Raw genomic sequence first — 26,667 nt, forward strand, 5'->3', positions numbered from 1 at the left:
TTTCTTTTTTTTTTTCATTTTCGCAGCTGCTAATCCGGTTAGTTTCGATTGGTCTCCGGTAATGGCGCTAACCCGTCGCTTCTATATACCGACTCGTCTCCACGGGACCCGGCGGGGAGGAGGCGACCTCGGCTCGGTGAGGAGCGACAGAGAGACACCGGCGACGGTGATGGACGAGGAGGAAGAAGAAGAAGAGGAGGGAGAAATGTGTGGCACAGTGCACTCCAAGTGTTTTGCATCGTTTATGTGTCCAAAACTTTCAACACTTTCCCTTCATATTTGCAGGAGTGTTAACGAGACACATGCACACACACAAAAAAAACCCCCCACATATCCAGGAGGAAATTTGGACTTAAAAAAACTGCTTAAAAAACAAAAAAGGCTCGTTTTTGCTTCATTTTACTGCACATCCCTTAAAAAAATAAAAAAAATAATAATAGAAAAAAATCCCATAAAACCCAGGAGGAAATTTTGACTTTCTTCTTGGAAAAAAAACAGCTTAAAAAAAATTCAGTCAGTTTTTGCTTCATCTTACTGCACATCCATTCAAAAGAAATATATATATATATATATAAAATAAATAATAATTTTGAAAAAATGTCATAAAACCCAGGAGGAAATGTGTACTTCCTTCTCGGAGAAAAACAGCTTTTAAAAAAATTCAGCCAGTTTTTGCTTCATCTTACTGCACATCCCTTCAAATAAAATAATAAAATAAATAAAAACGATCAAATTTGGACTTATGCATGGATTACAACTCGTGCGATGTTGCACATGGCCTAAAGGTTAATAATAATAATATGCATGATTTATTATCACACAATAATAATAATCATTATTATCATTACACTAATAATAATAATTATAATATAGTAATATAATATATCATAATTAGCATTTATATTGAGTCACAGCCGAGCGCATGTTGTAACTTTTCTGATGAATTGGCTCCTTGGACTCTTGTTCGCAGCACGGTGCTGGGGTTAGACGCAGGCCATCACATTTAAAGTGCTTTTCCACTCCGAGATTTGTTTGTTTTCCTAAAAGACGCGGGGAAACACTCCTCAACAATTCTGCAGAAATCCCTCGCGTCAGTCGTTAAAAAATGATTTTCTTTTCATTTTTCCTTTCCTTCCATTTTTTTTTTTTTTTTTTTTTTTTTTACTTAGCCTTACTGCTTTTTTAGAAAGAAGAATAGCTGCAAGCAATAAAGTTGGTTGTCAAGAATATGTGTGTGGTGTGTATGTGTGCATATATTGCAGTGCAGTGTAGCGTTTCCTCTTCCTCTCTCTCTTTCTTCTCTCAGTCTTTTTCTGTCCGGGGAATTGTTCTCAACGTCCACAAACACATTGCAAATACCCGCCGGCCCAGCTGCATCGATTTCTAATTAGACGCCAGGATAATCGTTGGAGAGAGATGAAAAAAAAAGGAGAGAGTGATAGCGAGACCGAGTAAATAAATATATAAACAAATTAGAGCCCAGATTAATTGAATGAATATGAGCATTAAAAAAAAGAAACAAAGGTGATCTTGGCGGATAAACCTTGCATATGGACTGAACGGGAAATAAGGCTTATACTCACTCATTCACACGCACACACACACACACACGCACACATACACACACGGAGGAAGGATGCAGAAAAGGCGATTGTGATTGGGGAAATCAGGGACTACTTTTTTGTAAAATGTTTGTTTTGCAATTACTGATATAGGTGCCCCTTATATTGATGTGATAAAATAATTTTACATTTTCCCATAAAAAGTTCACATAAGTTGTATGTCACTGCAACAATGGACAACCCATGCAAGAAAACAAGGATGCTGCTGCAAGAATCTCGCCTTGAAAAGCAATTAAAACAAATTTCAATCAGAAGAAGTGGAGGAGTATGATTATAGGGCTGTGTATTATTGACAAGAATCTGGCGATAAGATACGTATATCATGATACTGGGATTACGATTCAATATATTGAGATATATTGCGATAATGTAAGTAAGGCGATATATTACGATTTTTTTTTTTAAATATAATTTTAGTAAAATCTGTCATAATGTAAATAACGCACCACCATATGCATAAAATCTGAGTAAATAAATAAAAAGTTCACATAAATTGTATGTCACTGCAACAATGGATAATCCATGCAAGAAAATAAGGATGCTGTGCAAGAATCTGGCCTTGAAAAGCAATTAAAACAAATTTCAATCAGAAGTGGAGGAATATGATTATAGGGCTGTGTATTATTGGCAAGAATCTGGCGATACGATACTTATATCACGATACAGGCGTTACCATTCAATATATTGAGATATATTGCGATACTGTACGTAAGGCGATATATTACAAAAATGTTTAAATATAATTTTAGGAAATCTGTCATAGTATAAATAACACACCACCATATGCATAAAATCTGAGTAAAATAAGTTTACTTTTTATTTATGCAATCAGATCAGTGGGATGTGTATTTCTCCGAGGTCACTGTAACATCCGACAGCACTACTTTGAGAGGACACATACACTGAGAGGGTGCAGCTCTTTGCTAATGAAATGAAGTATTGACTGAGTTAATCTGTGCATGTAAACTATTAACTAAAAATCAATAGTGTTTTTGAGAATTGATACAGTATAAGAACATTATTTAGATCCTGATGGGCAAAGTTGGCACCTTAGCAGCCTCTGCCATCAGTGAATGTGTGTGAATGGGTGAATACTGACATGTAGTGTAAAGCGCTTTGAGTGGTCGGAAGACTAGAAAAGCGCTATAAAAATGCAAGTCCATTTACCATTTACCATTTAGTAAGACATAATATCGCGATATTCTATATTTTTTTAATAGATATTTTCTTACACCCCCTAATAAATATGATAATAAAAGTCTGACCTAAAAAAACAATACAGGCAGATCATATATAGGAATATGGTCTGCAGAAGCATGAAACAGTGACAGCAATCAACCTTGAACTAAAGCCACAGCTGGATTATCCAACTTCTCTCCTCTTCAGTCAAATTTCCCCCCTCCTCCATCCTCCTCCTCCTCCTCCTCCTCAGTCTCCTGACAAAGTGTGACAGGGGGTTAGCCGGAGAGCTCAGGTAGCTCGTTTACTTTAATTAACGTTTCATCATCCTCGGAGCAGGACCGCGCACCGTATATATACTCTTTCATGCTGCTCCGTCTCTCATCCCTGTTCTCCATCCATTCATCATCAGCCCTCCACCTCTCTCTCTCCTCTCCATCTCTCTCTCTCTCTCTCCTCCCCACCTTCGGGCTCAACTCTCATCTTTTCTTCAGCAACTCGCCATATATCGCCCCTTGCTCTCTGTCTCATGTCCACTCAGGCATATACAGGATAATAATTCAAACACTTTCCTTCCTTTGCTCCTTCCTTACTTCCCTCCTCTTCCTCCTCCCTCCCTTTCCCCCCCAACTTTGTTACTTCTTTCCCTCCACTACAACTCCTTCTCTTCCCTCCCTTTGCCCACCCCCTCCCAATAACATCTGTTATTATCTGCAAAATCATCATTTTTTAGGATGCTATAGTGCAAATAAGCTCGATAAGGATAAATGTACGCACAGGCTATGAAATATTATAATCATTACTGGGATAGAGTGGTCGTTCAGGATGGACACAGTGAAGGAAGGAGGAGATGAGAGAGAGGAGGAGGGTTATTGATCAGTATTGACCGCCTCTGATCATATAATGGAAAATAAACCTCCAGTCTGTGATCATCATCAGGCAGCCAATACATTTTTAGCGCTTTCAGTGGCTTAGTTACCTATATCGTTTCTATAAGAACATCTTTATATTAGTATTTATTTTAGATATAATAAACCAACAAAATTAGGTCACAGAGTTTTAAACTGTGACTCATTTTTCATTTGTCCTTGTGTAGGAAGAGAGATCCAGCAGGGGAGAAGTGGGCTACAGCAGCTGATGAAGGTTAAGTCCGCACTTTGAGTAGTTTTGTGCACAATAAATATTTAAATGAGGAGCTTCTATATAGGCTATAAACAGCATGTTATTATTCTTTAAAGTTCGGCTTACTTCTCTGCATGTTTTGCTTCCAGTTGATGGGCGAGTTTATTATTTATACTTTTATTAATAATGAATACGTAGGTTAATAAGCTACTTATTACAGGTCTCTCCATTTTAAAGTCTGAAGTAACTCAGACTAAAGTTGATTAATACAAAACAGAAAACAACCCCCATAACCCACCAGACTAAATCTCGCTCTCTGAGAACTGACAGGAAAGGTTTAATGAGGCCAAGCCGAGTTATCGCGATGTTTGAGGAAAAACAGCTTTTTTTGGAAGGTGAGGGCTAAATGAAAAAGTTGAAAGATGGCGTGATGAATTGGTACAGCATATTTAACCATACTTTTGAAATGAGCTTTGGAAAGATGACTATTTAGAGTTAGAGTTGTCTCCTTTGGCTGAAGGCTCTGCTCATTAAATCATTTCTCTGTGTCTTTCTTCTTGCAATAATTGGCCCTCGCTCTCAGTTGAACTTTGAAACATTTTCTTGAGAGTAATGGTTGTTTTAAGTTTCACGAAATCTCTATGTAGGCTAATTTCTATTCACCAGTTTTGGACAATTGGGTTCATGATGCTTCATCTTAAATGTAGGCCACTACAGGTTCATTGTGCTAATTGCAATGATGTAATTACAAATATTGTAGAATTAAAGCCTAAGAGGTAATCCTTTACTCTAGGCGTGTTTGTATTGATTATTATGATTAGCCTATCACAATAATCCTATAATAATGATTTTGGATTATCATACAACAGCAGACATTCAGGGGATTCTACTGATACACAAATGGTAAATGGACCTGCATTTGTATAGCACGTTTCTAGTCTTCTGACCACTCAGAGAGCTTTACACTATGTCAACATTCACCCATTCACACACAGTCATACGCTGCTGCCATGCAAGGTGCCAACCTGCTCATCAGGATCTAATCTAAATACTCAATCACACACCGTCGGGAGAAATTTTGGGTTTAGTATATCTTGCCCAACGACACTTTGACATGCGGACTGGAGGAACCAGGGATTGAACCGCCGACCTTCCGATTGGTGGACGACCCGCTCTACCTCCGAGCCACAGCCGCTCGCAAAGTGATTATATTGTAAAAATCCAAAGATAAAAAGTTGAAGGATAGTCAAATCACATAAAAGTGTCGTATATATTTTGCTAACTTGTTGTTAATGAAAAAAGGAATGATGAAAATGAATCAATAAAAGCAGCAGTAAAAACTTGAGACCATCACAAACCAATAGCACTGAATCCCCTCAGAGTCGGCTTAGAGCTGGCGTCTGATGAACCGGTGGAAATGGCAGGTGTTATATGAAGCAAAAATAAAATGAGAGAAAAAAAAGTAAAGTAAATGCAGTTAGACTCATATGGTTCAGTGTGGTCTCGGCGGGACTCGAACACAGCCTGGGACTCAGCGTGGAGCATTTTGATAGTTTAAACAGTTTAAAACACTTACATTGGTAACCGGATTTGTAGCCTTGTGGGGCTAAGACCTTGATGAAATCCTCTGTGCCCACTGGGACTACAGAGGTGAGTGCTCACATACAAATTGCCATTGATAAAGAGAGAAGGGGAACATCACAAACCTTAAAAACCCATCCCTCTCACACTAAGAAAACTCTCCTACCCAGAGTGCAGTGCAGCTGGCACCACCTGGGACTTGATTCACATTGCATAAAAATGTTTCTGCTTTGTAATCGTTTTCAATTTAACCATTTATTTTTGACTGGGGATCACCCTACCACAATGTATGCAATCAATATTGTGTGACATGTGGGGAAAATTCTGCTTTGTTGAACTGCGAACGTACCAAGTGTTGACCTTTGAGAGTGCAGCACAGCCAGTGACTGCTGCTGCTCAAAGGTGCCATCAATAATGGAGGACAAACTACAAACTGAATTTCCAGAGATGCACTATAATTGGTGTCATACAGCAGCCACACAGAAAGCATTTGCACGACAAAATGCCTTCAAATGGAACAAATGATCACGGTGACATCAGGACAGGTAATTAGGACTCAATAATAACCATGAATAATTAACCTAAGTAGTATTTGAAATAAGGGGATATAGTCATTATGATGTCCTGGATATAGGCCCGTTACTGGTAGCGAGATTGGACAAAGGCGTCAAAAGTGTGGTATCTAAAATCACGCCACCAAGTGAGCTGCAGAAGTTGAACATTGGACTGTAGCTAATAGCCAGCAGGGTGCAACTCTTCTGGTTGCCAAAAGAAGTCCGATTGTATAGAAGTCTATGAGAAAATGAGCCTACTTCTCACTTGATTTATTACCTCAGTAAACATTGTAAACATGAGTTTATGGTCTCAATCGCTAGTTTCAAGTCTTCTTCAATACAGCATGATGTTCATTTAGTAAATTATGGTCCCATTTAAAGTGAAATAGATGATAAAGCAGGGTATGCTTTAGGGCGTGGCTACCTTGTGATTGACAGGTCGCTACCACGGCGTTATCCGGTCTGGGAGTTGTCCATATTTTTGTCTTAAAACTTCAATCTTTTCAAAGTGTGTTTTCAGTTCATGAAAGTTAATTGTAACATTTTGGTCGCCTAAAAATGTTACATACAAAATTCAGCATTCGGTTGTACTTAGCTCCATCCTCTCGTGTCACTTCTGGTTGCAATGAACCAAGATGGTCACGACGAAAATGCCAAACTCGAGGCTTCAAAACGGCAGTCCACAAACCAATGGGTGACGTTAGGGTGACTACGTCCACTTCTTATGCAGTCTATGGTCTGCAGTAATGTGAATGTCCCACAACAGCGAGCATAACCAGATACTTAAGGTAGGCAGATATTAGCTTATTGTATGAAGATATTTGTTTATATAAACAAACAGATAAAACACAACATAGACAGAAGCAGATACAATAAGTACTGCACCTGCCTTCAGGGATTAATCTTTTGGCTCTAACCTGTCTGCATTCTTAGCAAAACTTGAACCACAGAAACATCTTACTGAATCTCACCACCTCCAACTTGAACCTATACATTACAATTTCTCATAGATTCTTGTGGTTTAATCATTTTTAATCTTGAGTCTAGTCACAAGCTGTGGGTTTGATGGGTCTATATAGGAGTGTAAGAAAATATCGATACACTTGAGTATCGTGATTTTATGTTTTGTGATACTGTATTGATTCTCAAAAACACTATCGATTTTTAATTACAGTGGCTCAAATTGCACAAAATGTACTGCTATGTTGGATGTTACAGGGACTGTGATAAATGCAGATCCCACTGTTTTGCTGATTGCATAAAAAAGTAAAAAAAAAAAAAAGAATCAGATTTTATGCATATGGTCACGTGTTGATGTTAGATTTTAAAAATCGCAATATATTGCGTTGCTTACAGTATAGCAAATTTATCACAATATATTGAATTGTTACCCCTGTATGATACGTATTGTAAAAACTGGCACAGCTTTAGGTTGTTGAAGACTGAGAGTATAGAGAGAAACCTTGGCAAACACCTGGTCAGTAAAACCTCCTATTACATCTCTTAAGGGTGTCTATTATCACTTTTCCCTTTAGTCCATTACTATTAGTGTCTCCATATGATCTAATAATAAAATGTGGGGGCGTCCGGGTGGCTTAAGGGTTTAAGATGCTGACCTCATAAACGCAATGTCCCTTTTGTTGAATGTCATCGCACCTCTTTATCCCCCTCACGTTCTGACATCTCTCCATTGTAGCTGTCAAATGAAGGCAGAATTGCCAGGAATAAAATGAATTAAATGTGGTCCAAGAAGTAGAAAGGCTGTTCAGTGAGCGATGAAAAGAAAATAAACTACTGGCGTATGCCAAAAAGTACAATTTCACAAACAGAGTTCAACAAGCACAGATTGTAAATTAATGGACATAACGCCTCCGTGATATTCTGTCGTTTACTTTTCTTAAGAACATGCTTTTGACTTCTGTCTCTTCTGTTAAGACTGTTTCCATATTTACTATGATGTCTTTTAATACTATCTCTGTCTCTTCCCATTACACAGACCTCCTGGAAGTCATATATCCGTGTGCACACACACACACACACACTCACATACACAGACTAGCATGCTCACAAAAATTCAATCTGTGTTTCCATCTCCCACTCTCTCTTATACAGACACACACAAGCAAATGTACACACACACACACACTCACACTCGGCGCCCGTCTGCCTCTGCCTCGGCCCCCGTCGGCCTTCTCGCCTGTGTGTGTGCGTGTCAAATCGAATCTCCACCTCAGTGCGTAGTACACCTGCTGTGCCGGCATATAATGCGCTGCATACAGTGAGTGCACGATGACGGATTACTGAATTAGACCAATAATGACAAGTGACACTTCTGTTACCGCTCCCTGAGCCACTGCAGAGAGACGGGGAGAGGTGTAAATAAAGAACAGACACGGCGACACAGAGAGAGAGAGAGAGAGAGAGAGAGAGAGAGAGAGAGAGAGGGAAGAAAAAAACAATAGATCAGAGACAAAGGAAGTCATGGAGATGGATTGGGAATTTTCAGCTTGTTCTGTAGAAATAAATAAGTTCTGTTTCAATCGAGTGCAACTTCTATGTCCTGTATCTTTTTTTCCTCTCTCTCTGTTTCCACGGTGATACTCAGTTGTCATGGACTCGTGATGGCAGCTCAAAATAGATCCATATCACAATCACTGGTGACAGTTTTTTATACCAGCGTAAACCAAAACCTATTGTTTTCTTTCTTTTAATACAAATTCTCGTGGGGACGAGTTCCCACCTGGACTCAAACTGGGCTTGAAAGTTACATGTCCTCAGCTAAACTAATATCCAGGCAACATTGCAGCAACCTTACACATGTCTGGCAAGACAGAACTGCTGTGAGAAGTTTGAACGTGTTTTCTTAATGAATATACATGAAATGTAGAGCAGGGTAATTTGTGAGTGTCCAGCATGTTGTAGACCGGGGCAGAGTATCTGCAGGATGTCTGGCCCCCCCATGGACCCAGGTCTCCGCAGGCCTGTGCTCAGGATACTAAACCATGCCAAATGAGGAAGAGGAGGTGCAATCCTCCCAGGGACCACATGAATAAATCAGCCTACCACCCGGTGCTTCTGTATCGGGGCAAAGACTGACTAGAGGAGTATGCAAACAGGGAGACGTACACAAACACATGCATTCATTCATAAACGCACTCATGCAGAGGAGAAAAACAGGGACTTTGTAGGTGTGGTACGTGTGAAACACCAGTGGCTCGTTTTTGGGGTTAGAGACAGACTTTATGATGCGAACATCAATGAGAATATTTGTGTTGGCGCCATGTCAATGATGTCAATTTGACCGCAAGGCTCATCATCCTGCCTGTATTGTATCATAATGGAGAATCAGGGGGGGATATACGCCTGCCAAGTCCTCCAGTCATTGTGCCACAGTCGGATTTGGTTTGCCAAGCCAACCCTTAAAAGGTGCTTTCCAAAACTAGGGTGTAAGAAAATATCTATACACAAGTATCGCAATATTATGTTGTGCGATATTGTATTGATTCTCCAAAACACTGTATAGATTTTTAATTAACCTCAGCCCGCAGTTGGTCCCAGCTGCTACTCAATCTTTCGGAGGTTTTAGCGGCAGTTTTAAAGCTAGAGTGAAGTTACTGGCATCGTATGAAACTAGAAAGCCTAAAGAATTCATTGGTGCCAACCATGTCACACTAGCTTCTTGCAAAGGATAAATCACGCTCTGAAGTTACGTTAAATTTTGGCGAGGAAAAACTGGCATGGCTATTTTTACAGGGGTTCTGTGACCTCTGACCTCAAGATATGTGAATGAAAATGGGTTCTATGGGTACCCACGAGTTGCCCCTTTACAGACATGCCCACAAAAAGATGCAGTTTTTTTAATGCAGTATAAATGTGTTATTTTTGCCTATTCTAAAATGGTATGTTCTTTATACTATGACAGTTTTCCTAAAATTAAATTAAAAGAAACGCAATATATCACCTTGCTTACAGTATCGCAATATATTGAATCGTTACCCCTGTATCACGATACGTATCGTATCGCCAGATTCTTGCCTATACACGGCCCTATATAAAACCTTCTGTATATCTGCACCCACTTGACAGAGGAAAGAAGATGAATAAGGCTGCTGTGAAGAAGAAGTGAGCACTTAACTGGGACAAACGCACACACAGAGCGGGAGAGGAGGCACAATTGGAGTTGGAGAAAGAGAGCACAGGAGCGAGAAGGCAATAGGGGGAGCACAGAGGAAGGAAGACAGAAAGAAATATTGACAAAGCCTAGATATACACATAAGTCACCCGACACGACCCGCCTGCTCCCTGTATTTTATAGAGCTGCTCTGCGCTGGCGGAACAGCGTGACAGGCCAGTTCCTTCAACGGAAAATATGGTCCCTCTCTACCCTCCCGCCTCTCGCTCCGCTATCACTCCTGTTTTCTGTCTATCCCACCTGATATCATTCTGTCACCTCTGCGCCGGGCTTCTTTTTTCCATCATCCCCCCTCTATTTCTTCTCTCCCCGTTCTCGCGTTTTTATTGGTGCTCTACATCCCGCCCGTCATGTTTCACTCCTCCGTTTCTATCCATCTTCGTGTCGCTCTCTTAATCCCCTCTCATTTGCTCTCCTCGGCCCTCATCCCTCCCGTTTCTCTTCCTGCTCTCCCGGAGCCGTTTCCGCGCGCTGTCCCATTTCCACCTACTCCTCTCCGTTTCCCTCATTCTTCCTGATTCATTTCCTCTCCGCTATCCGTTCCATTCATCCCTCTCCCCCCTAATGGTGCATTGCCATCCCTCTCCGCCTTAAGCTCGCCTATCTCCATCTTACACCTTTCCAACTATATTTCCTCTGACCTCCATGGCTTTCCTTTAGTTCATCTGTCACTCTGTCCTCCCTGTAAACTTTACCCATCCACTTCTTTAAATGGAATACTTTAGCTTGGCCTTTTCACTGTTGCCCTTTCCTTTCTTCCTGTAGCTTCTTTCTCTTTCCTTAAAGACATCTTTTGTCTCTTCCCTCCTTGAAATAAGCATATGCATTTTCCACCATTTGGCTGTTTACACTGTTGTCTTACCCTGCAGCCCCTTCTCCCTCCCTCCTTTCTTTCTTTCTTTCTTTTCTTGTTCATTCCTTTCTTTTTTCTTTCTTTCCTCTCTTTCTCTTCTCTCCCTCTGCATTCCAGCCGGCCCTCCCTCTCTCATCCGCAGCCTGAGCACAGAGCCCCATGTGTCGGAATCAATTAGGGCTGAGAGCCGTCGCGGCCGCTCTTTCACGGAGGTAAATATTAAACTGCACCAAGCACCGAGGAGGAAGAGAGAGAGAGAGAGAGGAGGGGAGATAGGGAGCCCTCCGTCCCTAATCCACCGCATCGATCAGGCGGGGATGAGGGTAATATATTATTTTGACAAGATACGATTCTCCGACGCGCACCGCTATCCCCGGCGATCGATTTCTTTTTTCTCTCCTTTTTTCTTCCCTTTTCTCCCCCTCAGCGAGTGGGACAGAGTATGTGTGTTACTGTGTGTGTGTGTGTGTGTGTGTGTGTGTGTGTGTGTGTCAGAGATAGGGTGCATGCGTGTGTGTGCATTTGTGTTTTGTTGTCGGGCGTCTTGGCGTGTGCATGTGCACCGGAGTGTGGATGGGTGACAATAGGAACAGCATTAGGAAATGTGGGGAAGAGATGAGGATGGTGCTGCTAGTAGGTCTGCGCTTTTACAAACAAGCTCCTGTCTAAACAGCTAAATCACACGCTCGCCCAAAGACGGATCGCTGAGAGGAGAATCTGAGAATCTTATTTTGTGGTTATTTTCTGGGGTATATGAGCGGCGCAGCAAGGCAGGACGTCAGGGTTACAGTTAGTCAAATAGGTAAAGCTGACCTATTGTAAAGTTAAGTGTCCTCCCCCGCACAGTCCCCTCTGCTCCTGTGCCTCCCCTCTATATCGCTTTGTAAACTGTGTCTAAATGCTAAATTCACAGATCAATTTTTTTTATTCAACCTCTCCCCCCATCAACCGCTCCGTCTGCCCCCTGCCTCTGTCCTCCTCAAACAGCTTCACATCTTGCTGTCCTCCAGTGATGGAGAGTGTCCTACCAGCCTTATGTATGTCTCTCTCTCTCTCTGTGTGTGTGGGTGGTTGTCCGCATGTCGGAGTCTTTGTGTGCAACTTATTCTCACCGCAGGTCATAGAAATAAGACAAAAAGATCAAGTTTTCACATGATAGATCTAGATTATTTTGTAAACTACAAAATTGCTGTGTGATATTTTTGACATAAACATTGAATAAGTGAATTTGTAGTGTCAATCCCACTGAGGATCAACAGACAACTCTTTTAGCCGGTTTTCGCTCATTGTTTTGTTTCCTCAAACAAATCCTCATCGGTATGTATATCTTATGAAAAATGATTCCTCATTTTTCAAGCCTTCTCCTACAAATGTCCAGCAACACGTGACGCATTTCTGCTCATTACATACATACAGTCTTTTAAAAGTAAACTTCCGTCTTCACAGGAAACAACTTGGTTAGGTTTAAGAAAAGGTTGACTTGGTTAGGTTTAGGCAACAAAACTATTAAATAGGGGTGTAACGATAGGTTTTTACAACGATACGATACGATTTCCATGGTTCCAATATGATTCAAGGACGATATTTGGCTCATCTAGAGCGATACGATACAATTCAATGATTTGAAATCGATACAGTAACTTTTTTCGCCAAAAATTCAATCAGTGTGAAATAAATATCTGGATACTGGACCGTGCAGGTCAGGATTCCTCAGAGTTTATCTTGTAAGGGAATCAGGGATAAATTAATTAGGGACATAAACAAGTAAACAACGATTAATGGCAAATACATACACCTTTTATTTGAAAATAATAAAAAGTGCAACTTCAGGACCTACTGATGCAGTTTTCAAGATACAAGGCAGTGCAATATTTAACACAAAATATAATAAACCAACTTCTATTCAAGTTAAATGAACAGTGATTTAACCTGCTGCTTCTGTCCTCATTTTCAATATAAAAGGTAGAGTAATAATACAGTAATCAACCGCTTATAGTGATCAAACAGCTTGGGACAGAATCATTCCTATACAAACTCTGTTTAAATAATGCTTATAGTAATCAAGTTGTCCACCTACAGTGTTCATTTGTGGTCTTTTCATACATGAAAACATACAGAAAAACATTTTAAAACTATGTTAAACTATCGATTTTTGCGTTTCAAATCGATTTTATATCGATATACGTCTCCCGTGAAGGACAACTTGCTGAGTAAGGCGATGTAGTCTGATCGTAGGAATATGATCGTAGGAATATAAATTGATACATCGATGTAGTAGATGAATCGTTACACCCCTACTATTCAATTAGGTTTAGGAAAAGATCGTTGTTTGGGTTAAAATAACTCCAGAAGTGGCGTAACTTAAGTACGGAAGTTACGTGACAAATAAATCAACGTTGATTCTGGTTTCACATGGGATAAGAACAGCAATCTCCTGGGCAAAAGTCTGATGTTTTTTGATCCAGCCCAACCTCCTCCCTATGCAGCGTTTGTCGCTCTTTATACTTCCTGGTTCATGAATACGTGGATTCCATACAAATTGATTTAGTGGGAAATATATACGAATTACAGTGCATTACTTTTCATAGGTATAGCTACGAATGGTGTATAAGCACAGCTTGAACAAAATAATGTGGCAAACATCTAATATGCTTGCATAAGGTGAATGTCTGCTACCTGGCTAGCATGAAACTGCAGAAAATCAAAGTAAAGCAGTAGCTAGAGAAGGAAGTTGGCAAATGCTACCAGTTTAGCTATAACTACTTGATAAGCTGTAAGTATATCCAACCCTATCACCAGACAAAGCAACGATATTTGATTCTGCAAAACCTCAGAATACGTTCAATGACAGCGTTTTCTTCTTTTTACGTCAAACGCCACTATTTTAAATGATTGCTCCCCACAATATCTGCGCGGCAACCACAGCATGATTTAGTTTAGTGAAAGATTGTGGTTACGGTGAATAAAAAAGCAAACATTAATTGCAGGTCTGTGAAGTGATGCGAACGATGATGTTGCTATACACCAATCCACCACTCCCACAATCAGGTATCAGGTGCTCTGTTTCTGTGGGTTTGTTTTGGGTTGTTTTCTTGCCCCTAGTGGTCAGAAATTGCTGAATGCAGCTTTAAGTTTTGAACTCTGGGGTTAAGATGATTATGGTCAAGGTCAAGTTAAAGCAGGCGGTCCATACAGCCCGTATTTTTCAAATACATCATACAAATAAAAAAAAAAATACAAATGAGCTCCTACAAATGTCCCATGAGAGCAGGCTTATGCACACAAGATATCGATACACACAAGTATCGGAATATTATGTTGTGCAATATTGTATTGATTCTCCAAAACAATGTATTGATCTTTAATTAACCTCTTAAACATTGCCACTATTCGATCTTTCGGAGGTTGTAGCGGGCTCAGTTTTAATGCTAGAGTGAAGTTACTGGCATCATATGAAACTAGAAAACCTAATGAATTCATTGGCACCAACTATGTCATACTAGCTTGTCGTGGAGGATAAATAACGCTCCAAAGTTACACTAAATTTTGGCGAGGAAAAACTGGCATGTTGATATTCATAGGGGTCCCTTGACGTCTGACCTCAAGATATGTGAACGAAAATGGGTTCCATGGGTACCCATGAGTCTCCCCTTTACAGACATGCCCACTTTATGAGAATCACATGGTGTATTTCTGGTGTGATCTTTATACTGTGACAGTTTTCCTACAATTAAATTTAAAAATCGCAATATATCATCTTGCTTACAGTATCGCAATATATTGAATCATTACCCCTGCATCATGATACGTATCGTATCCCCAGATTCGTACAAATACACAGCCCTACTACATGCCAACGTATCCTCATGCAACAGTTCATATATCTTAGGAAAATTAATTTCTAAATTTTTTGGGGTTCTCCTACTGTACGAATGTCCGGCAACATGAGTGATCAATGCGCCTGCGCAAGCCCCTGCAGTGCAGAACCTGTTATTTAGGCAACAAAACTATTTGGTTTGGTTCAGGAAAAGATCATGGCTTGGGTTAAAATAACTATCTTTGTTACTTAAAATAAATATGTTTGTTACATGACTCACAGAGGTGGTGTTAGTTAAGTACGTAAGTTGCCTAACAAAAGTAAGGTAAAATAAGTCAACGTTGACTTTTGGTTTCACACGGGAAATGAACAGCAGTCACCTGGGTAAAAGTCCTGTGTTTGTTTGACCCATCCATCCATCCCACCATCCTCCTTACATGGAGTTTGTTGCTCTTTATACTACGTCACCTGACTTCCTTAGCGGCGGCCCTGCGCGTCCTGGCTCTTGATTATGCGGGTTACATATGAATTACAGTACATTACTTTTAGTAGGCATAAATACTAACAGTGAATGAGAACAGCCTGTACATTCAGACACGATCCCCCCCGGCAGATAGCAGAAATACAACCCATAGGACACTGTGTTTTAAAACAGCGCACTAACTATCAAGGTTATACAGTCCCTATGAGTGTATCAAGAGTGTGCACAATTATATAAACTATTTCTATATCCAAGTGTGTGTCTGCACTCTGTACATATGTAAGTATGCATTCGTGTGTTTTGTGTGGACGACATATTTATGTTCCAACCTGTCCTTTTGAGTATTGTGGTGATACAAACAAGTCATGTCGAGGCTACATGCACACACACACACACACACACACTGGTTTCCTCTCTCAGAAAGCTCTGTCCAAACAAGCACGACATATCACCCGCTGGTGTCTCCTCCAGCTCACTCCGCTCGCTCTTACTCCTCGTCTCCCACTTTCTCTGTTTCTGCCTGCCGCGACTTAGTTTTCCTCTTTCTTTCTATCCACTCTTGCTTTTATTGTGCCATTTTCTGCCACTTTGGTCCAAGAAAGGGAGGCCGTAATGCAATCTCTCCCCCTCTCTGTCCCCTGCTGTGAGGGAGAGAAGCTTGGCCTGTGTGCTGGGCCGGGGAGAAGGGGGAGAGACGGGGTCAAGGTGAGCTCTAATACACTATTGATCCGCCCCAATTGAAAACCTGATGGAAATTTTACCCCCCTCCCCTCCCTTCCTCCTCATCCTTCCCCCGCACCTCTCTCTCTCTCTCTCTCTCTCTGTTTTTCTCCCCCCTCCTTTCGTCTACCGCCCCCTCTCCCTTCTTATCTCCCACTCTTCTCTTCCCTTATGTCTTTTTTCCTTTCCTGTGTGTATCCTCCCTGGTGTCTAGAGTCTTCCTCTTTTTCAGTGTCTATTGCCGTTCACTCCAATCTGTTTTCTCTCCCAGTTGAACGTCTCTTTCAACCGCTGACCACTTTCTCTCCCTTGCTATCTATCTCCGTGCTGGGCAACACTCTGCCTCCATGTCTTTTAAACCGTGCCTCTAATCATTTCCTGTCTTCTCTTCTCCTCCTTTTGGTCTCGCCATCTCCCCTCTTTCAAGCCCGCTCCTCTCTTTTTCCTTTAAATCCCTCGCTACCCCACCCCTCCCTGCTGTTTCTGTCCCTCTCACTCGTTTTGCCCTCATCCCCCTCTCTGAGTGTGCATCAGATGGTCCATTTCTCGCTAACCCAGTGCATATTGATCCCTATGGCAGTAGCATGCAGGGTGAGGGCTGTGAAGACCACTGCTACAGTGTATTAAACGCCACAAACGCTTTGGACGTGGGGCCTGAGACACGCCTCCCCGGCAGGGCCCTGTCAATAGCTGCTCCCTCCTGTCAACAGCAGCCAAATGGCCTCTCAATCTGGGACTTGTGATGGGCTACAGATTGGTACACAGAAACTGCAATGGATGCGCCCCAGAAAAATAGACAGAATCTTGATGGGAGAAAAGCCAGGATATAATGGTGAGCTGCATTAAAAAAAAACAGATGTATTCAGCATCAATGTAAGTGACTGAAATCATGTAAAATAATTTCCAATCAGATGCCTAAAATGTTGCACAACAAAATCTACGACCTCAGCTTTCAATTTGCTCCATTCTTTGCCTTAACGGGCTTCATAATAACACACTCTTGTCCTGCAGTTATGTGGAACGGCAATTACGGACGCGGTCGAGTGCGCTATACACTGTTGAAGCACATCAAACAAAAGAGGCACAAACACTGGGAAGGACAGAACAATGGAGATGGCAGCAACAGAAGTAAACCTTTCACGGCTACCCATTACTTTCCCACTTAACAAGACGGACCACAACCTCTCCCTCTCTCTGACTCTATGCAGAGTTGGCTGGCTATCACCGCGCAGCTTGAGTGGGAGATAAATGGAGGGAGTGCGCGTATGTGTGCGTTTGATTTATGTACTGTTGTGTACGTGTCAGACGGCCGAGCTATCAGGACCACCATCTCCCAATAGACACAGAAATGCTACAGCGGTGGAGGGACCCCTCTGTCGACCCCGAGACCTCTGATACACATCTGGAACAACAGAGTACACTGAGCGGGGATTGGAGGGGTTTGTTGGAATAGGAGGAGGATGAGGAGGAGGAGGAGGGGAGCTACCTTCACTGCTTCTGTGCTTTTTTCATTTTCATTCAAAGGAGATTCGTCTCCACTTTGTCCCTCACTCTCTCTGCCCTTCTCTGGTTCAATGTTGACGAGAGGGAAACGGCCTTTGTGCTCTCACCTCAAACTCAACTTCACAACTTCTTCTGTCCGCTCTCGGAGGAATAATCTCACAGGTAGCAACACGCAGACTAGAGGTCCTGGTTGGTTGCTTTCACATTAAGCTTCTCTTAACAGTGTCAGGAGTTACTTCTGTGTGATCCTGATCTCCCGGGAAATGTCTGTTATTCAAAGGGATGCCAGTGTGTAGGAAAAAAGCACGACCAAAACCTTTTAAACAAATATATATCACCTCTCACCCCTAACTCCTGTTTGACCTGCAACAGTTTTTACATGTAGGTTGATCTATTTTTAAGTCTTGTGCATGTAGTAAAACATCACAACTGTGTAACTGCGTCTCACAGTTTGAAATGTGTCTCCATGTTTTCTGCATTGCTTCTAAATTGTCCACTAACCAGCATTCAGAGTTCAGACACCTTGTTTTATTTTCCCACTTTTCTCTTTCAATCACTCTTTCCTTCTCTCCCTCGCTGTCTCCTCTCTTTCTCCCCCCTCCACCCCCTCTCTTCAGCCTCTCCATCTATTTCTTTCTCTCTAGGAAGGAATCAGTCTCACCTTAATTGCTCTTAAATCGGATTAATGACTGACCGGGGACAACTTGACTTAATCTCTCTTCTAGTAAATCTCTTCCTCTCCCCTCTTCTCGTACATCACTCTTAAACATTTTATCCTCTCTTGCTCCCTTTATCTCGTGTCCTCGGTCCTTTCTCTCCCTGCTTGCTCTCTTTCACTTCATTCTTCCTCCAGTTCATCTCCCTCCTTCTCTCTCTCCATCACTCTCCCTGGGAGTCAATCATTCTTTCATCTTTTTTGGACGCACTCTGTCATGCTTCAACTCTGTTCGTCATCCGGGTCCCTTCATCATTTTCCCCCCTCTTCTTTTCGCACTCTTTCGACAACTTTCTATCATCCTCTAACTTCATCATCCTGAGATTTTGCCAAAACCTCTTTGACTTGGCTGTCACTCTGTCTCTCCATTCTCCACTTCGTCTCTCTCTCTCTCTCTCTCTCTACAAGGTTGGCCAGTCGCAGGGTGTTGTGTATGTGTTAGCGGTGCACGTCGATGTGGTCCTGTCATTGCCTCCTAAGTGCTTTGGCAATACTAGGGATCTGCTGTCATGCCAGTGCAACTAATCTCAATCGAATTACACTGAACTTGTATTGCGATGGAGATAAAGGACATGAGCGTCTGTCTGTGTGATTGCTCAAGCAGCTCCCAAAGCACACGGACGTGAAGTGCACACAAGCATTCAAGAAATCAGTTTTGGTTGACATGAATGACACCATTTTGATCATTAACCTAAATGAGATTAATGCCAATAAAACCACAGCAACAAATAAAAAGTGCATTACAGTTCAATACAAAACAACTGCCACCATGTCACACTGGGGTGATCCTTGTTCAAGGTATAAGGGCAAAGAAATTGTGCCACCTTCCAAACCCCTGCAGTTCAAAAAAACGGAGAGAAAAAAGAGGCCAGCCTTGTGGACAAAAGCTCATTTTCCTCTTGGTTGCACACTGCTGCGGGCGGGCTAACATGCCACAGGAGAATTCAACCACTCATACACCTTTGTTTTCCTCAGGTTTTTCTCAACTTTACACACAGCAGCAGAGCCATAACTGAGAGCGAACCAGGATTTCTATGTCAACCCAGAAGGCACGTGCATGTGCATGGCTTGTCGAGCCCGAGGCGAATTCGATGATCTGAGAGCCACGAAGTCGTCCTCCTTTTTTTTTATTGTGACAGTGAAAAGGAGAATCTGTCATTTCCAAATGCGGGCACATTTGTTCACCTTCCAGTTTCGCTTTGAGCCACTTCCACGTCTCCTTCTTTCTCGCGTTCCTCTCTACTCGCCAACTCCTTCAAAGCCCCCCCTCCACCTCCAAACCTCTTTGCATGCCCATCTGCTTCACAGCGCTCCTGTATCTGTCCCCTCGCGCTCTCTCTCTCTCACAGTGCAGTCAGGATTAAGCATTTATCTCTGTGGTCCTCCTTTCGGCCCTAAACGCCCGTGAGGATGATAAGAGTCGCTGGGATTTGTCAAATTGTGCGCCATTGATTAACTGACCTTTCACGCCTGCAAGTCTCTCAGCCACTCCACTAACTGCCGACAGGCTAGATAGAGAGATAGATGGATACATCTGGCTGTTATTATTGTGTACAAGTTTGTAGTTACCAGGTGTGGCAGCGAGAGACGACACGGGTATGAGGGCCACGGGAGAGAGGAGGGGGGAGCAGGACAAGAGGCTTGGAGATGCTGAGAAAGATACAGAGGAGTCCTTCAGTTGCCCTATAGGCTTGGGGTGTAACAGGTAGAAGTGTGTCTGCAACCAAAAAGTAATACGTGTTGAATAATGAATAATGAAACACAAATTTTAAGGTGCGCCAAGGGGCTAATATCAGACAGGAAGGATTAGAAGGGAGCAGAGGAGCCGGAGGAAGCGTTCAGACGTTTGGGTGGCTGGAGGAGCATCTTGCATGTGATCGTAATGGCCAAGGGCTATCGCATGGTGCATTGGACACCTTTGATTATTCACAGACAGGTCTGTGCTGCTTCACCGCACACTCCGACACATTTTCAAAAGCAAGAAAGAAAGAGGTGTTTCAAAAACAAACACAAACCTGAATCCAAAGCTGATCAAAGTGGTCTGACCAAGAAAATTTTGCAACGTTCAAAAACCAAAACTATTATGTAACAATCAAAATGTCTTTGTTCATAATCTGTCTGTGGGAGTCTGCAAGATTTCATATTGTGCAGTAATATACATTAAAATTATATATATATAGTATATAATTACTATTCCATTTGCAAGTATCATGATTTGTATCTCCACATGGACACACTGTGGTTCCATTTTAAATCAAAACACTCCTCCCATGGAAAAAAACATCTTGACCTTAAGTGACTTCTCTTCCTATAGTTTGAAAATATGCGTTTTTTGTGTGCAATTAATGAGCGTGTTGTTGTTTTTTAAAAGACAAAATGAAGACAGGTGTAAAAGAAAAAGCAGCTAGGAAAGCAAAAGGGAGACTTATTAGGAGGAAGTTCACCTACCTGGACCTCCGCGTCGCCCCGCCTCAGAGATGCACCTGAGGCCGAAGTCCGACCACCGTCTCTCTCGGACCGGACTGGAGTTTGATCGCCGCTGCGCTGGTTGTTCCGACCCGAGGATGGAGGAAAGTGCCGCTGTCGCACTGCACGAAGGCGTCACTAAAAAAAAACAAAAAAACACAACAGATAGTAAATTAAATTCTCATTATAGGACACACAAAAAGACGAGTGTGTGTGGCCGCTGAGTGGAGCCGATCCTGGGGCTGGAGTTGTGTTGTTTCTCCCGCAGGACCACTGCTGCCACATCGACCACAGATCAATCACCTTATTTACTCTTTACTGTCATACAGTAACGGAGACGGCGACAGGGAGGAAGAGAGAACAGCATGAGGAAAAATCACTATATAGAATAAACCCTATAATGACTTTAAATTGTGCGCACTTATTTGTAAATGTTGTTTGCACACCGGCAATATTTGCACTATCTGTTTATATCATGTTTATTTTTGTTTATAGCTTATTTTGTATATTGTATATTGGTAGAAATTCGATTTTTTTAATTCTTATTTTATTCAAACGTTTTTTATCTATTCTTTTGTTATTATACTGTTTGACTCGCACCAACAACACCAAAGCAAATTCCTAGTGTAGAATCAGAATCAGAATCAGAATCAGAATCAGAATCAGAATCAGAATCGTGTTTATTCTGATTCTAATTCTGATTCTGATTCTGGAATGACTTTATCGCACTTCGTTGTGTTTTCATTCGTCGAGTTTGATGTCTCTAAAAATATTCCAACAAAATCCCCAGAGTGACTTTTAATTTTGCTGTATTATATTGAAGCCTTGTGATAATGTATATATGAGGTATTATAGCTGTTTTTACGCGCATAGGATCCAGAGAGGCCCTGAACGCAGCACAGCAGCAGCAGCAGAGAGAGGCTACGCTGTCTTGTTATCGATATGTGAGAAGCTGGCTGGAAAAGGATATTGACCGCACTAACTAGCCGCACTTTGATCATACGAAATTGCTTTCCAGATGACAACACATTAAGGATGAGAGCATTTTTTAAAAATCAAAACCCGCCTCTTTGCGCTCAGTCAGAAGTTTCTTTTTTCCGAGTGAGATGGAGATGAGGAGAGGTGAGAGCCTCCATAAGTCGACTGCCTTGATGAATAAAAGAAAACCAATAGTCCATTTCCAAAAAGCGGAGAGGAAAGAAAAAACAAAATAAAGAGAATATATTAGGAGGGGAGGTTACATCCAAAATATTAATTCCTCACCAAAAGATCACATAACTCGAAAAGTAAGTTTGATTTCAAAGCATTTATTGGATCTAAAAAAACTCAGGTTAACTCTAAAAAAAATATATGAATTTCATGTAAAATAATAATTCTAACAATTCTTCAAAAATAAAGCAAAAGAATGGATACACGGATAAAAAAGAAACAGCAATATCGACATTGTATTTTATTATATTTGGAAGTGACGGCGAGTGAATAACAAGTGAATTACGAGAAGAAAACAGCAGTAAATTAGTTAAGTATTTTTTAATTCTTAAAGATTAAATCAAACTCATTAATACGAGCAAATTAAATCATAAAACGATTATGGAAATAATCATAATAAAGTAAAGTAAAAAAAAGTGGAGTTTAAAGTTCAAACCAGGATGCCTTCAGAAATCAACTCTTGAGTGCAGATTATTTGTTCGATATAATAATAATAATAATAATAATAATAATAATAAGAATGATAATAATAATAATAATAATAATAATAATAATAAAGGGATTATTTTGAAACGAAAATAAATGTATTAAATTATTAAATTAAATATATCCTCCTTGTTAGCAAGTCTATTATTATTATCAGTTATTATTGTTATTATTATTATAATTATTATTATTATTATTATTATTATTACTGTAAATAAGTGGAGCAGAGCTGTGCTATCAGTGTCTGGAGAGATATTTCTAATATTTGCCTGCACACTGTGTGTGTGGTAAATAGCAGCTGATATTATAACAGATGTAATTGGAGGGTTAACGAGTTCAAAGCAGCCGAGCAGAGGTGAAGGATGAAGGAGGAGGAGGGTGAGTGACGTGGGGAGAAATTTCCCCCAAATGCCATTTAATGTCGGAAATATTTCCACCGTGTATTGACAGCACAGAGACGGATGAGTCGGCCGGCGAGAAACCGGCACAAAAACCCGGGAAGTAATCCAATTAAACCGGCTGAAACTGAGCTCAGAGAGACTGAGACTGGAGAGGAGAGGAGAGAAGAGGTTCAACATGTTGGACTGAAACTTCACACATAGGAAACACAGACAGAACTGGTTCAGGCTGAAGCAGACAGTGAAAATGTTTGATTGTAAAGTTACAAAAATACACTTTTAATGATGCCCGAAAAAAAAGCAATAAACCAGAAAACAAATTATTATTATTATTTAAAACAATTACATTGCGAATCGATAGAAGACATATTGTTAATTAATATATAATATTATGTTATTATTATTATTATTATTATGTGTTTTGGTAAATGTATTTGCTGTGAATTCAACAAATGAACCTAAAGCTTTCTTCACTTCTAAATCTTGTTTTTCTGGCAGTAAAACTTTGTTGAGGCAGCAGGCTATAGTGTTGTTTAAAAGTTAGATGTGAATAATTGATGCCAGAAAAACAACATTGGTCGGGGTTAGGGTGGATCCATTGATCGATCTCTTAATCTGCAATAGTTACATGCATGTATTGATTTACAAACACTGTTTATCTGGAAATATACTGGCACAAATAATTGATGGAGTACACCCACGGCGCGCATAAATATGCATCAAAGTTGTGAGGAGGGTAAACACCTAAAAAGGAAAAAAAAAAAAAAAAAAATCTGAGGAGCGACCAGCGAATCCACATAAAGATTATTCCAAATATTTTTTTTCAAGTTTTGGCTCCGCGCTGTATCGATGCGAGCACTTCTGAAACTAACTCCCATGCGAGTCTGAGAACACACAAACAAATCATCATCTGCTTCACCCCCGTTATACAGTAAACTTGGGCTTTTTCCTTTGGTGAACACATTGGCGGACGGTCACAGAGAGTCTAAGAGTTGGAGCTGCTTGCTTGATTTTTTTTTCTTAGGAGGTGAGGAGGGAAATGTGGTTTTGTGTAGAAGTGGGAATAAAAACTTGAAAAATAAATGCTATGGAGTTCTGCTGAAAACTCACTCTGCAAGGAGGCAGGAGGGTGAACTTGAGATTTCCAACTTTAAGTTAACAAAAACATGTGTTTGTTTTAGTTTCTCATTGATTCATTGTTAATTAATTAAAAATAAAGATATTTTACAAAAAAAATATTAGCACGTGCAATTACATCCCAAATCTGTGGACATGGAGCAAAAGCAAAAGAAATTAAAAATCACACACACACACACACACACACACACACACAAACACACGGAGGAAATATGCAGAAAAAGGGACTACTTTTTTGTAAAATGTTTGTTTTGCAATTACTGATATAGGTGCCCCTTATATTGATGTGATAAAATAATTTTACATTTTCCCATAAAAAAGTTCACATAAGTTGTATGTCACTGCAACAATGTGACAATCCATGCAAGAAAACAAGGATGCTGCGCAAGAATCTCACCTTGAAAAGCAATTAAAACACAAATATGAATTTCAATCAGAAGTGGAGGAATATGATTATAGGGCGCGCACACACCCACGCACACACACATTTATCAAGGTAAATTAAACGGGGTCACACACACACACACACACACACACACACACACACACACGACCAGAGAGAGAGAGAGAGAGAGAGAGAGAGAGAGAGTGAGAGAGAGAGAGAGAGAGAGAGAGAGATGCACCGGCTGAGGTCTCGTGCAGCTCTCCGTGTGTGAGTGGCTGTTTAATTGACTGATTGATAGGGCAGTGTGTGTGTGTGTGTGTGTGTGGAGGTGAGGGCTGGCCGCCTTAACAAATAGAGACACTTAGAGGCTAATCCGGGCCAACGCCGACAGCTGAACGCATCAAAGTGCTCCAGAGAAGCAGACACTTCCACAACTGCACATGCACGCACAAAACCAGGATATTTATTTCCCCTCTCCTGCTGTGTGAGTGTGTGTGTGTGTGTGTGTGTGCATGCACAAGACTTAAACTTGCACAAAGTTTCCGAACCGGAGACTATAAAAGGAAATCCAAGCTTCCCAAATAATAGCAGCTGCGTAAATTACGCACGGGTCAACTTTTTTGGTTATCCCCAAACTGACAGTAAATACAGGCCAAAACAATTGTTCTAGTAATAGATCAAAATAAACAATAATATCGCCAGCACAATTCAATCATATTTTAAAACACACTATAATGCACAAATCCATCCTTCCACATTTTAAACACACTACGGTGCACAAGAAGCCAACTTTTTTTCCCTCGAGAAAAATAAACAAAAAAATCACCCTTAAAAATAAATATTATATGTCATCAAATAATGTACAAAGCGGATACAACATACCTCCGTTTTTTTATATTTTCAGGAAGTGTTGTTAAAGCTCTGAAGCGGCTGAAGTGCGACCAGTCTATCCACAAGCATTCACTCCGACCGGAGAGGAGAGGCAGAGCTACTACCAACCTGAACCCAGGGAGGAGAGCAGAGGGAGGGAGGGAGGAGGAGGAGGAGGAGGAGGGAGGAAGAGGAGGGAGGAAGAGGAGGGAGGAGAGGAGGTGTGTGTCTCTTCTCTCTCTCTCTCTCTCTCTCTCTCTCTCTCTCTCTCTCTCTCTCTCTCTCCCTCAGTGTGTGTGTGTAAGTAGTTAATTAGTAAATCCCCATTCGCTGTGCCTCAGGTCGGTTTGTTTTCCCCGGTCGACAAGCCGAGAGGAAAGAGAATTTGAAGTAGGATTCGACCCGTTTCCGCTCCTGTGTCTCATATATGAGGTTTGGGTGTGTGTGTGTGTGAGAGTGTAATGGTGTGTGTGTTTTACCTTTTAGGGCTCTCTGAGAGGAGCACCTCTCTCCATCTCCCCTCCTGGCCACCAAGAGGTCACCAACATGTTGACCCCACAAAAAAGTTGCTCAACTGGAATCCAGAAGGAGCGATTCCCCCAAAGAAGCAAAGGAAGTTGTCACATGAAGGACTGGGTTTTATTGTTCCTGACAAGTGTTTTCTTTGACAGAAAACCCTCTGAAACTAAGAGGAATCACTGTGATTTCCTCTCCTCATGTGGAGTAAAATGCAACCTGCACCACAACATTATCATCTTTTTTCTTCCGTGAATATGAAGGAAACCTAAAATGCCACTCAGCAAAAGGTCGAGCTCTACCTGTCAGTCGCTACTAAGAAGAAATCCACCGTTGGTATCAACATTTTCCCTGCTGTCCCTGCAGCAAAATTACGATGAAACACATTATCTTGACTCAATAGCATCACTTCTATCAACCGTCTCCATGAATGAACTCTCACACACACACACACACACACACACACCTGTGCACACACACAGTAAAGAAGAGCATGCCGTGGCTCCCGTGCCAGTAAATCGACTCTGCCCTTAACCAACTTTAATTATTTAATTGATCCCCAATCAGCAACTTAATAATCAATTAGGTAAACCTATGGAGCTCACTTGAGTGCAGAGAGCCGGAGTCTATGACAAGGGAATCAAAAGAGGAGAAGAGAGAGGAGGTGAAGGAATCAAAGGAAGCTGGAAGGAAGAACAGGATGCTGTGTTGTCTGCTGGGTGTCTAGATGAAGTTACTCTGATTTATAATGGCTCCCTGACAGTGGAATAAGGTCAAATTCTTGTACTGATAACATGACATGCACCCACTGCTAAAGAGGGCAAGGGTCGTATCAGCAGCGAGCAGATGTTGGAGGTAGAA

At 41.2% G+C, this 26,667-nt stretch overlaps 1 protein-coding gene and 1 long non-coding RNA gene across 10 annotated transcripts in view; one reads left to right on the plus strand and one right to left on the minus strand.

Annotated features, from left to right (window-relative positions):
- erfl1 (Ets2 repressor factor like 1) overlaps window positions 1-26,667 on the minus strand; it is a 109,790-nt gene that overhangs the window by 25,862 nt on the left and 57,261 nt on the right. For 7 of the 9 annotated variants that reach the window (XR_012596126.1, XM_074653154.1, XM_074653157.1 and 4 more), the window contains one exon: window positions 20,788-20,943. The gene's annotated coding sequence lies outside the window, so the exon portion shown is untranslated. Of the gene's footprint in view, window positions 1-20,787; window positions 20,944-21,108; window positions 21,357-25,302; window positions 25,422-26,667 lie in introns of those variants that run through there. The other 2 variants (XM_074653153.1, XM_074653155.1) reach the window with 2 other exon arrangements.
- On the plus strand, window positions 21,559-26,266 carry LOC141778736 (uncharacterized). The gene is made up of 3 exons (XR_012596127.1): window positions 21,559-22,091; window positions 25,325-25,590; window positions 25,777-26,266. It is a non-coding gene; the product is annotated as an uncharacterized LOC141778736 (long non-coding RNA).

Source organism: Sebastes fasciatus, chromosome 12, assembly GCF_043250625.1.
Source record: "Sebastes fasciatus isolate fSebFas1 chromosome 12, fSebFas1.pri, whole genome shotgun sequence".
Lineage (NCBI taxonomy): Eukaryota > Metazoa > Chordata > Actinopteri > Perciformes > Sebastidae > Sebastes > Sebastes fasciatus.